The sequence below is a fragment of the Lynx rufus genome, unplaced genomic scaffold, assembly GCF_022079265.1.
Source record: "Lynx rufus isolate CCGP_SWC_20201006 ecotype Redwood Valley unplaced genomic scaffold, mLynRuf1.p SCAF_58, whole genome shotgun sequence".
Classification (NCBI taxonomy): domain Eukaryota; kingdom Metazoa; phylum Chordata; class Mammalia; order Carnivora; family Felidae; genus Lynx; species Lynx rufus.
Genome location: NW_025814876.1, coordinates 225,941 through 236,263, shown reverse-complemented (window position 1 = coordinate 236,263; position 10,323 = coordinate 225,941).

Below are 10,323 nucleotides of genomic sequence, written 5' to 3'. Positions count from 1 at the left end.
CCCCAGACCAAGTGGAGGAAAGCAGGGAGGACATCAATCTTTCCCCTTTTAAAACAAGTTTTCTTTTTCGTTTTTTTTCAAAGAGAAAATTCCAGGCTCCATTTTTCCTTATGTGCCTCCCAGACAGGGACCCTCCCAGGGCCGTGGACCCCAGCAACTGGCAGGCAGACCAGGCCTCCTGCCCTCCACCCACCCCGCTCTGTCCCGCGTTCCCTACGAGGCCGGGCCTTGAAGCCGCTCCCCAAAACCCGCTCCCGACGTCCGGGGCGACCCGGAGGCCGCGTGCAGGAGCCTGTGCCTGGGGCATGTGGACAAGGAGCCCCTGGACACCCCCTCTGCCTTCCTGGCCCCCCACTCCCCGGGCTGTCCCCACCTTCGGCTGTCTCGGGAGCCGGAGCCTCCCGGCGAGCGGCACAAAGGGCGGTGAAGGCCCCGTGAGCTGTGCCTGCGCTGGAGCAGACCTAGAAGCCCCCTCCCAGCCGACAAGGCCAGCGTGACCAAGTGCACAGGGTGCTCGCGTGGGGGGCCCCATCGTCCGGCACCGGCTCTTCCCGGGCACCGGCTGTGCATGGGGTCGGTACCTGTGCAGGCTGTTGGTGGCCCCCTGAACCCCAAGGGGCCCCGTCTCCCCAGACTCCCCTCTCCGGCCAACAGGCATGTTTCTGGGGGCCCCGCAGACCCTGAGGGGGGAGCCCAGGAGCCTCCGGGACAGAGGCTCAAGAGGACAGAAGCAGAGGCCACGAAGCCTGGGTGTCCCCACGGACAAGCCGTCCAGACGGGGCGTGGGGGGTAGCCTGGGGCCCACCCTCCCCACCAACCAAGTCTGTGCATCTGCTGTCCTGAGATCTCACCAAGTTCCACCCCTACCTGGTCTCCACCTACTTGCTACCCAGAGTCGGTGAGAGGGCGCCAGCTCTCCCACTGTGGGAAGCCCTGGGATGGACCGATGTTCCAGAGTGGGCACCACCCAGCCTCTGCCTCCTGTCCCACCCGATGGGCACAAATGCCCCATGGGGGCCCCGTGAGAGGCCTCCAAAGCTCCCTCTCCCCTCCCACTCCAATGCCCTGATCCCTGGCTCCTTCGGGACCACTTCCTGTCCCCACATGCCGCCGGCTGACAGGGCCCCTGCCCTCTCCTGGGGACAGCTGCCCTGGGGAGCACGAGCTGGGGCTCCAGCGGGAAAGCCACGCCCTGGCCCAGGTCTCCAGCCGAGGGCTAGATGCCTGTCTGCTCAGCGCCTGTGGGCAGGGGGAGGTCGGCCGATTGTGGCCCAGGTCCCTGCGGAATATGTGCTGTGTACCTGCCCCAGGGGGTGCCCTGAGGGTGCCAGTGAGAGAGAATGGGGCAGAGGTGGGGGCTGGTGTGCACGCACAGGCCGGGATGGCCACCAGCTACGGGGGTGGGGACGAGCTGATGGTGTGGAGTCGGGTCCCCATGCGCAGGGGCTGGAGAGAAGAGGAGGGGTGGCCGGTCCCTGCACCTGCACTCTAGAGGCCCAAATGACAGATGGGGAAACTGAGGCCAGAGAGGCGCTGGGTCTGCTGGGGCCACAGAGCTAGTGAACAGCACCCAGAAAAATCCCCCCAGCGAAGCCACCTGTCTCTGCTTCCCCCACAGGGAAGGGGGGTCGTCTGCTTTTGTTTCTCCTGACACGGGTCTCTGGGCAAAGGGCCGGTACCGTGGTCGGTCGGTCCCCCAGGGCCCCCACGGCTGCTGCCGGTGGGGGCGAGCGTGGGGGCGGGAGAGGCCAGGCGGGACAATGCCAAGCGTCCCAGGAAGTGCTTCTCTGAGGAGCCAGGCTGCAGAGCACTGCCCCCGGGGGGGACAGCAGACACGGGAGCAGAAAGCAGTTAAAAGTGAGCGTCTAGATCTTGCGAGGCCACGGCCTCAGGGAGACACACGTCGCCCACGGAACCGGGCACGGGTTCCCTGGTCCCGAGGTCCACACTGGCCTAGGCTGCAGACCCCAGGTCGGGGTGGGGTGGGGGGGGGATGGATGGGATATCGGAGTGCCCAGCTGAGCCCCGCGGTGGGGACAGCCAGCTCCCGATGGCACAGGTGTCCTCGAGGGCCACCTCAGGGCACGGCTATTTCCGGCCTCACGCTCACTTCTCCTCTTCCCAAAGAGGCAGGGAATGTGGGCACTGGGGACAGTTGAGACCGTCAGGCGCCCCGAGGCCCCAAAAAGGGCATGCGCTGCTGAGGTGACAAGTGCAAATTAGGGGCAGCGGCCTGCTCGGGTTTCCGCGGGGGCCCCCGGGCCGGGGCTCAGAGGAGGGGTGCGCTGTTCACAGAGGGCCTGTGGGTCCCGGCGCGCCCTGGGGTTCCAGTCTGGACCTGGCAGTCCCCTCCCCACCCCGAGTCCCGCCCGCACGCGGGGACGTCCTGACAGACCCTTCTTGCCAGCTGTCCCCTCCCGTCCCCACCGACTGTGAGTGGCAGCCCCAGCTGCCGCGGCCGGCCTGGCCCCCGCCCGCCGCCAGGCACCGCTTCTCCTGCTCGTGCAGGGCCCTCGGGCGCTGGAGCCACCGAGGGGAGGCCTGTCCTCGTGGCCGTCCTCGCGGACAAGAGGGCCACGGGCTAGCCACTATTTCAGGCCTGCCGTTGGCCTCCCCCACCTCTCCCCAAAAGGGAAGGGAATGTGGACGCCCTGCCTGCTGGCACCAGCCGTGTGCTCTGAGACCCCGAAAAGGGCAGTGGGGCCAGGGCGGAGAGGCCAGCTCGGGCCACCCGGCCATCCTTTCCGCTCGAGCTCACAGGCTTCAGCCCCGGCGGTTTCAAGGTCCCAGCGTCACCGCCTCCCTAAACTCACGTTCTGGGAGGGTTTGGGGGTCGGCCTCTCTCGAGGAGGTTGCACCTTCTCCCTGCCGCAGGGCTGGGGGTGCCCAGCAGACCTGGGCCCTCTGACACCGCCCTCGTGCTCCCCAGACCCGGCAGCCCACCGGGCTCCAGGTGCCCCGTCATGGTCCAGCTTTGGGGCTGGGTCACCGCGTCTCAGGACCCCACTAGTGCGGCAGCCGCCAGTCCTAGGATATGGGAGCTATGCGGCGTCCTAGGGAGGGGCTGGGTTCACCAGGCTACCTCTGTCCTGAGAGCAGGGCAGCCTTCCCCAGGGGCTGACAGACAATAGACGCGCCGCCCTCTGCCCTCTTTACTTGCCCTCTGCGCCCGGGGAGCCGGAGCCAGCCCGAGCAGGCCGGCCATAAGGGCCTGCAGCCAGCCCTAGGCCAGCCCCCGGGGAGCTTGGCCATCCGCACGTGGCTGGGCGGCCGGCATGCCCCTGGCTCCCGTCAGGGAGCAGGTGCCCCTGGCCGAGGAGGGCAGCAGTGAGCACATCACCCCAGAGGGCAGGGGTGGCGGCTGTGGGGGAAGTGATGTGTGGAAGGCCAGGGGAGAGCAGGATGATAATAGCCACTTGGCCACCTTCCCCTGACCGTCCCTGTCCTCCGGGGACACTCCCCGCACAGTACTTCCTGGGGCTGGAAATGCCCGAGAACATGCTTGCAGGCGGCCCGCTCTCCTTCCGGGGAAGTGTGGGCACAAGGTTTGCAGAGGGAGCCAACCCACTCCCGCCCCAGGCCATCAGGCATTGGGGAGCGCGGGTGCTCCAGAGGAGGCTACCCAGGCCCTAGCTCGAGCCCCCCGAAAACAGATCTGGGGTCACCAGGCCACGTCCGGGAGGAGCGGCCCCAGCCCGCGGCCCCTCCTGGCCGTGCCTACCTGCCGCTTCCCCACCTTAGGTGATGGGGACCGGGGACCAGTGGCCCTCCAAGAGCTGCGCGGGGGGGAGGGGTGGGGGCTGTGGGGGTGCCCAGCACAGCAGAGCTAAGTTTCGGCTCAGCCCACAGGGTCTGGCACTTTCTATCTGACTGCACGCCTTGGAGCTGGGGGCAAGAAGCTTCCCCACCCACCAGCAGCTCTTGGGGGACCTTTAGCGGGGGCGGTGGGCTTGGGAGGTTGGTTTCGAGAGGCTTCGAGGGCCCTCGGAGCTGACAGCCGAAGCCGGGCAGGAGCCCCAGCCGGCTTCGGGGAGCCTCCCATTCAGGACCCGCAGGGAGCTTGCGGCCTCTCTGGGCGACGCCAGGCCGCTGGGACACGGACCTCTGGGCAAGCAGCCCGGTGCCGGCAGACAGGAAGTGTGGCCTTCTTGCCTGGGTCTGGGGGCCAGCGCTGCCTCCAGGCTGGGGCCTTCGGGTGACCGGCCCGCACTTCCCTCGGACGAAGCCGGGACGGCAGGCCGGGGGTCTCTGAGCCTGCAGATCCCGGGCCTGGCCCCAGCACAAAGGCAGGCTGGGGTTACAGAGCTTCCTGGCCTCCACCCTCTTGGGTTTACCCCTCGCTTTTCCAAACCTCCCAGGGGCCCCTTCAGCCCCCGAGGCGCCCTCTGCCCTTCCCCATATTCCAGGCCCAGCGGGGGCAGATGCTGGGCCCATCGAGGGGCCGGTGGGGTGCAAGGAGGGGTGAAGCGCCCCATGAGGCTTAAGCGGGGAAGGGGCACAGGGCACAGCAGGTGAGACCCAGGCTGCATATGGGGCAGGCGGTGGGCGGGGGTTGGGGGGTGGTTGGGCCCCAGGAGATAGATGGCTTTGGGGCAGAGCTGGGCAAAGACGGATCCCTCCCTAGGAGCCCTACTCCTGGGTCTCTGCCCCAGAGAGGGTCCCCGGGAGATGTCAGGCTGGGCCAGCTCTTCTGGGTCTCCACTCCTCAGTCTGTAGGGGCAGAAGGTGAACCCTTGGCCACCCACGGTGGGCAGAGAAGGCCCAGAGAGGTGGGTGGGGGTGTTAGGATGGGGGTCTGTCCCCAGCACCCTGCCTGGAGGCCGACGTCTCAGCAGGGCCACCTGGCTGCCGGAGCACCCTCCGGCCCCAGAAGTCCCGGATTGCGTGGTGCCCGGACACGTCCCCCCCCGGGAAGTGGCCGCCTGGCCAAAGGTGCCTGGGCCGGGGTGTCGGGCGGCTGAAACGGCCCTCTGTGTCAGCAGCTGTACCCGAACACAGGGCACCCTGCCTGGTGTCCACACTGGCAACACCCCAGAGGCAGGGGGGCCATGCAGAGGCCCGGGGTCCCGTCTGTGAGGGAACCCATCCGAGTGCCCTGCGTGCTGCGGGCACGGGGGGGCCACCCGCCAGGTTTTCTTAAAGTGGCCACCTCGCCTCTTGGGGCTCAGTGCGCAGCTAGGCGGGGGGTGGGGCAGAAAGCACGGAAGGCGGATGACGACAGGGGCTGTGGCCGTGGCTGCGGGGCCACCGACAGCAGCACTGCAGCCCCGGAGTTGTAAGTGGCTTCCCCGGGAGCCAGGCGGCTCTGGTAGCATTTCCCCGGGCCTCTGAATTCAGTCTTGTCGCACAGGGCAGCTTTGTGGACACGGCCGCGATTTACGAGGTGGTGCTTCAGGTGGGGACTGGACGAGCGGGGCTGGCATTGAGGGGGACCCGGGGTGTCCCGGGGGCTCTGCCGGCCTCGGGTAGGAGGCCCTGGGGATCCTGTGCCCCGTGGGTCCTGAGCTCAGAGGGGCTGTGTCTGTGCCGGCTCAGTGTTCACTGCCCCGTGAACGCGGCAGCGGGCAGGGGCTCTTGGTGCCCACGGACTTGGGTACAAGCGGGCGGCCCGGCCTCGTCAGGCTGCAGACCCTGCAGCATACAGAGCAGCAGTGTGGTGGCCCCCGGGTGCTTCCTGCCCACCCCCCCACCACCCCAAGAGAACCTATACCTGGGAAGCTTTCGGGGAGTAGACCCGGTCCCCACAAGCTCACTGGCCTCACCCCCAGTCCTCCCTTCACGGCCCACCCCGCCGTGCTTAGAGAATTTGCACCCACACGAGCCCTCAGGGGGCTTCTCTCTGTACCTGTTGTCCCTCCTCCAGGAAGCCCCCCTGGTCCCTCTGCCACCCAGCAGAAGCCCCGAGATAGGTGGCCTTGGTTGCCACTGCCGAAGTCAGCAGCTCACGGTGGCCTGTCCCAAGGAGGACCCACCTCCTGGCCAGCTGTCCGGGCCCGAAGCCACATGGGGACCTGGGGACCTGGGGCCATGGGGTGTGGGCGGCCGTGAAGCCCCCTTTAGTCTGGGCTCGCTAGTATACCAGGGCCTCGCGGTCTGGACCGTCGGAGGCGTCCGTGGGTCCCCCCGCGCGTGGCCCTTGAAGCTGGAGAGGAAAGGCTCCTTTCTCCTGGGCGACGGCCGGAGTTTGGGTAGGCTGGCCACCTGTGTCCTTGGCTCCCTGGGACCCCGCGTTCCTGGCAGGGAGGAAGCGGGCTGGGCTGGCCTCGGAGTCTCCTGGCCCTCGTGGGCCTGCGGCTCTTTCTAAGAAATCCCTCAAAATCTTTTTCGGGGAGAAAAGGCCAGGGAGGAGTGGGCCTCTGGTAGAAGCAGGTGGCTCGGAGGGCGGCGGGGATGGTTCGGCTCCGAGCCAGACCCAGAAATGACTTTCCCGGACGCCACACTCAGGCTCCAGGCCCCGGTCTGCCCCTCGCCGTGGCACCCCTACACTACGCCGTCCTCCCCACCCCCACCCTGCTGCCCCTTCCCCGGCTGGGCAGCCCTAGGGCCAAGCCTGCCCCCCGTGCGTGTCCACAGAGGCCCACACGTAAGTGTTTGCCCCTCAGCCTCGGGCCGGCCCGTAGGACGGGTGGAAACGGTGAGCGGGTCTGAGCAGAAGCACCCCCACCCCACCCCACTTGGGCTCGGCCCGTGCAGCCCGGAGCGCCAGGACCAGACCCCAGGGAAACCAGGGCAGGAAGGGCTGGGGTGGACGCTCTGAGAGCCCCAGAAATCTGAGCGGTACCCCACCCACTCCCGAATCCTGGGGCTGCATCGGTGCCCCCCGGCCTGGGCCCCCACGCCTGGGCTCGGCCTCCTGCTGGCTAACTGGAGAACCCTCCCGCCCTATTGGCCCCCACCCGGCCCACCGGCCCCGGCCCGGCTGCTTTCTCCAAGCCCTATTGCCAGTCCGTACGCTTGGCCTCCACCTTCCCTAACCCAATCGGGGTCCCCCTAAACGGCCCCCCGCCGCCTCCTGGCCACCAAGGTCTCTGCCATTGGAGACCAGCTGTCCGCTCTGAGAGCGCGAGGGGTTCAGCAAATACCCTCTCGGCAGGCCAGCGGGGCGACCAGCACCAGACCCCAGATGGGAGAGCCAGGCAAGGGGCTCCCAGGCCTGTGGCCCCAGGCAAAAAAGCGTGGCTGTCACCGGAGGCAGAGGGCCCCCATCCGCCCCACGGAAGGAGGGTGGCCTAGTGTGCCCAGCCACGCGAAGGGCTCCAATCCTTGGGGACTGGGGCCGTGGGGGTGGACGCTCACAGCCCTGGGTGCTGTCCCCGGTGGGAGCTGGGTGGGGGCAGAAGGGCTACAAGAGGACTTGGCCACCTTTGGAGACGGGCCCTGGGGAGGGGGGCTCCCTCCTTCCCAAACCCCACCCGCAGGTCTCCCCCTGTGCTCTCCACACCCCAGGGGTGGCCATCTGTCCTGCTGTGGGACCTTGCCCTTCTCTGCCTCCTGGGCGGCCTTGGCCCCGGCTGGGGTGTGTACTCCCCAGGCTTAGGTTGGGTCCAGCTTCCAAGGGGGCTCCACTCTGCCCCGCCAGGCCCCACCTCCCTGCGCCCCGCTCCCTCCCGTCGGTGCCGTCCCAGGCCAGGGTGTCACGGGTCCGGCCACAAGCTTTCTCAGGGACAGGTATTTCCGACCTTCTCAGGGGGCCCAGCTTCCCCTTCCTCACTAACCCTGTTTCCTGTGTTTATCCCGCTGCGCTGAGAAGGAAGCTGCCTCAGGCCGTGGGAGGGAGGGTCCCGCAGGGTCGGGGGCCACAGTGGAGCGGGCCCACTTCCTCGGGGGCCATCGGGGATCTCGGGGAGGGGCTGGTGGGACGGGGGGGACCCGAAGCCACCGACAGGCCCGGAGCCTGCAACAAGGGGACGTGGACAGGGCAGGACAGCGGGCAGACCCCCGCCGAGGAGACCCCCGCCAGGCTGGGGTGGCAGGGGGGGGCAGAGGCCCTGCAGGGCAAGGCAGGGAGGGGGCCAGGCCCTCGCCAGAGGCCGCGGGCCCCGCCAGCGCGCCGAGCAGGTGGGTGGTCAGCCGAGGGCCGGGGCTCCGGCCTCGGTGGGTGCAGTGTCGCTGGGGGTCCCGGGCCGGGTGCCCGAGCCTGCACATCAGGGACTCTGTTCTGAGTTACTCCTGAGGCCCCAGGGGTCTGCTCCGACCCCACGGCCTTGGGGCTGCAGAACCCCTGCCGGATGCGCATGAAGCAGGGACCCTGGGGGCTCTCACGCACCCTAATCAGGGGTCCAGTCCAGGGTCCCCCTCAGGGCCTCCCTCCAAACGCTGCCCAGAGGCCCCCGCTCTCCCCTCAGAGCCCTGGGGGTCCCTGCCCCAAGGATTCTAGGGTCACCAAAGGGGCAGGTCAAGGGGTGTGAGGGACCTGAAATGCTGACCGAGAGGGGCTGGGCAGACACCAGGTGGGGCCCTTCCTCACCAGGGTTCGAGCTCAGGGCCCCTGGGGGTTCCTCACGCAGAGCCGGAGGGCCGGGCCGCTGGGGCCCTCAGTCAGATAACAGCTTATTGTGCAGTTGAAGCCCAAATTAGCTTTGGCCTTGGCGTGGAAACGCAGGTCTGGCCGGGAAGCAGCCCCGGGGCGCTAGGGTTCCGGAGGGAGGCCTGGAGGTCCAGATAAGGCCTGAGGCTGTGGCCGCAGCCCTGTGAGCCCAGGCCGGCTCTGGGCCTGAGCGAGCTGAGCAAGTCCCCAGATGTGACCCTGGAGATGTGACCCAGGTGGGGGGCACCCTGCTCCTTCCTGGTCCTGATGTCCAGAGCAGGGCACAGACCCTGTGTGCCCAGAGGAGGCCCAGCGCTGGTGGGGAAGGGCACTCGGGCGGCTCCAAGAGCCACAGACAGGTGTAAGGCAGGCTGCCCTGAAGGTGACCGGAGGGGCTGGGGTGCTGAGCGTCCGAGCTGGGCCCTTTCACCATCGGGCGATTTGGAGCTCACCCGCTGGGTGATGCCTGGAACCTGGGCTGGAGGGGCGTGTCCTCCTGAGGCCATTGCTCCTCCCCGGGGACTCTGCCGAGAGAGAGAGAGAGAGAGAGAGAGAGAGAGAGAGAGAGAGTGTCCGGGCATCGGAGGGGGACAGCCCTGCCCCCAGGCTTGGCCGGACACAGGCACCCAGACCTGGGAGTGGATCCTGAGTGTCTGGGGGATGGGCCACGGCAAGGCCCTGGAGGTGAGGGGCAGAGGCCGGACCCCGGGCCCCCGGGGCCCCCGGAGGGTCCGCGGCCTCTGCCTCTTGGGAGCCCGGTTGTGCCGACCGGGAGGTAGCCTCGCCTGCCGCGTCTGGCCTCGGCTGCCCGGGAAAGTCAGAGCCCTCTGTCGGGGCACTCAGGCTTCCACAGCAAGGGTCTTGGATGCCTCCCTGCCGGTGAAGGGGGCCGTAACTGACCACCCAGGGCACCGCCGCCAAGATCCGGCCATCGAGGGCGGGCCGGTGCTAGAGAGACCGGCTCTGGCCTTCCTCCTGTCCTGCCAGGGACCGGCGGGCAGAGAGCTTCGCTGGCCCTGCATCAGGGGGCCTTCCCAGGGACCCGGCGGAGATGGGGAGGGAGGTGTGGGAGGACACGGGAGGCCGCCCACGCAGAGCAGGCCACGCCCACCATCCTGGAGGGTGGGGAGAGGCCAAGAGGAAGGCACACGCAGTCCACAGCCCGCCCTGGCCTTGCCCAGGGGCCACGGCTGGGTGACCGGGCCGAGCTGGGCCAGGAGCGGGAGGCGGGCAGCAGAGGGTGGGCTCCTGTGGGGAGACGGGGAGAGGTGCTGGGGCCCTCTCCCCGGTGAAGACTACATTTCCAGACCCCCCACCCTCCGCCCCATCTGTCCTGAGCGGGGCCACCCTCACACCTGCGGGGCCACGGTCCCGCCTCCCAGCCCCACCCACCAGACGTCCAGCGAGGGGGAAGCAGGAGGGTCAGGCAGCAAGACGCTGCGGCCCCAGAAATGAACACCAGGACTTGGCCCCGGGGCCGGGTGAGCCGCCTGGACCCTGCTGGTAAAGGCGACCCCCGCTCCCCGCCCTCCTGCACGCACCAGAGGTCGGGAGGCCGGCCATTTGTCCAAAGCCTTTCCAAACCCCTATGGTCAGCGGGCACGCATTCCCACTCTCTGGCCCACGGGGTGGCCGAGGCCCAAAGCATTCAGGGCCGGGCCCACGGGGGACAGCGCGCCATGTGGGGAGCCCAGCTCGCTCGCAGATGAGGACGTGCGGTTCCCCTGCGGTTCCTGGAGGGGCAGTGGCACCAGCTGGATGGGCTTTGGGCTTTGCTGTGCACGGCCCCGGGGTCT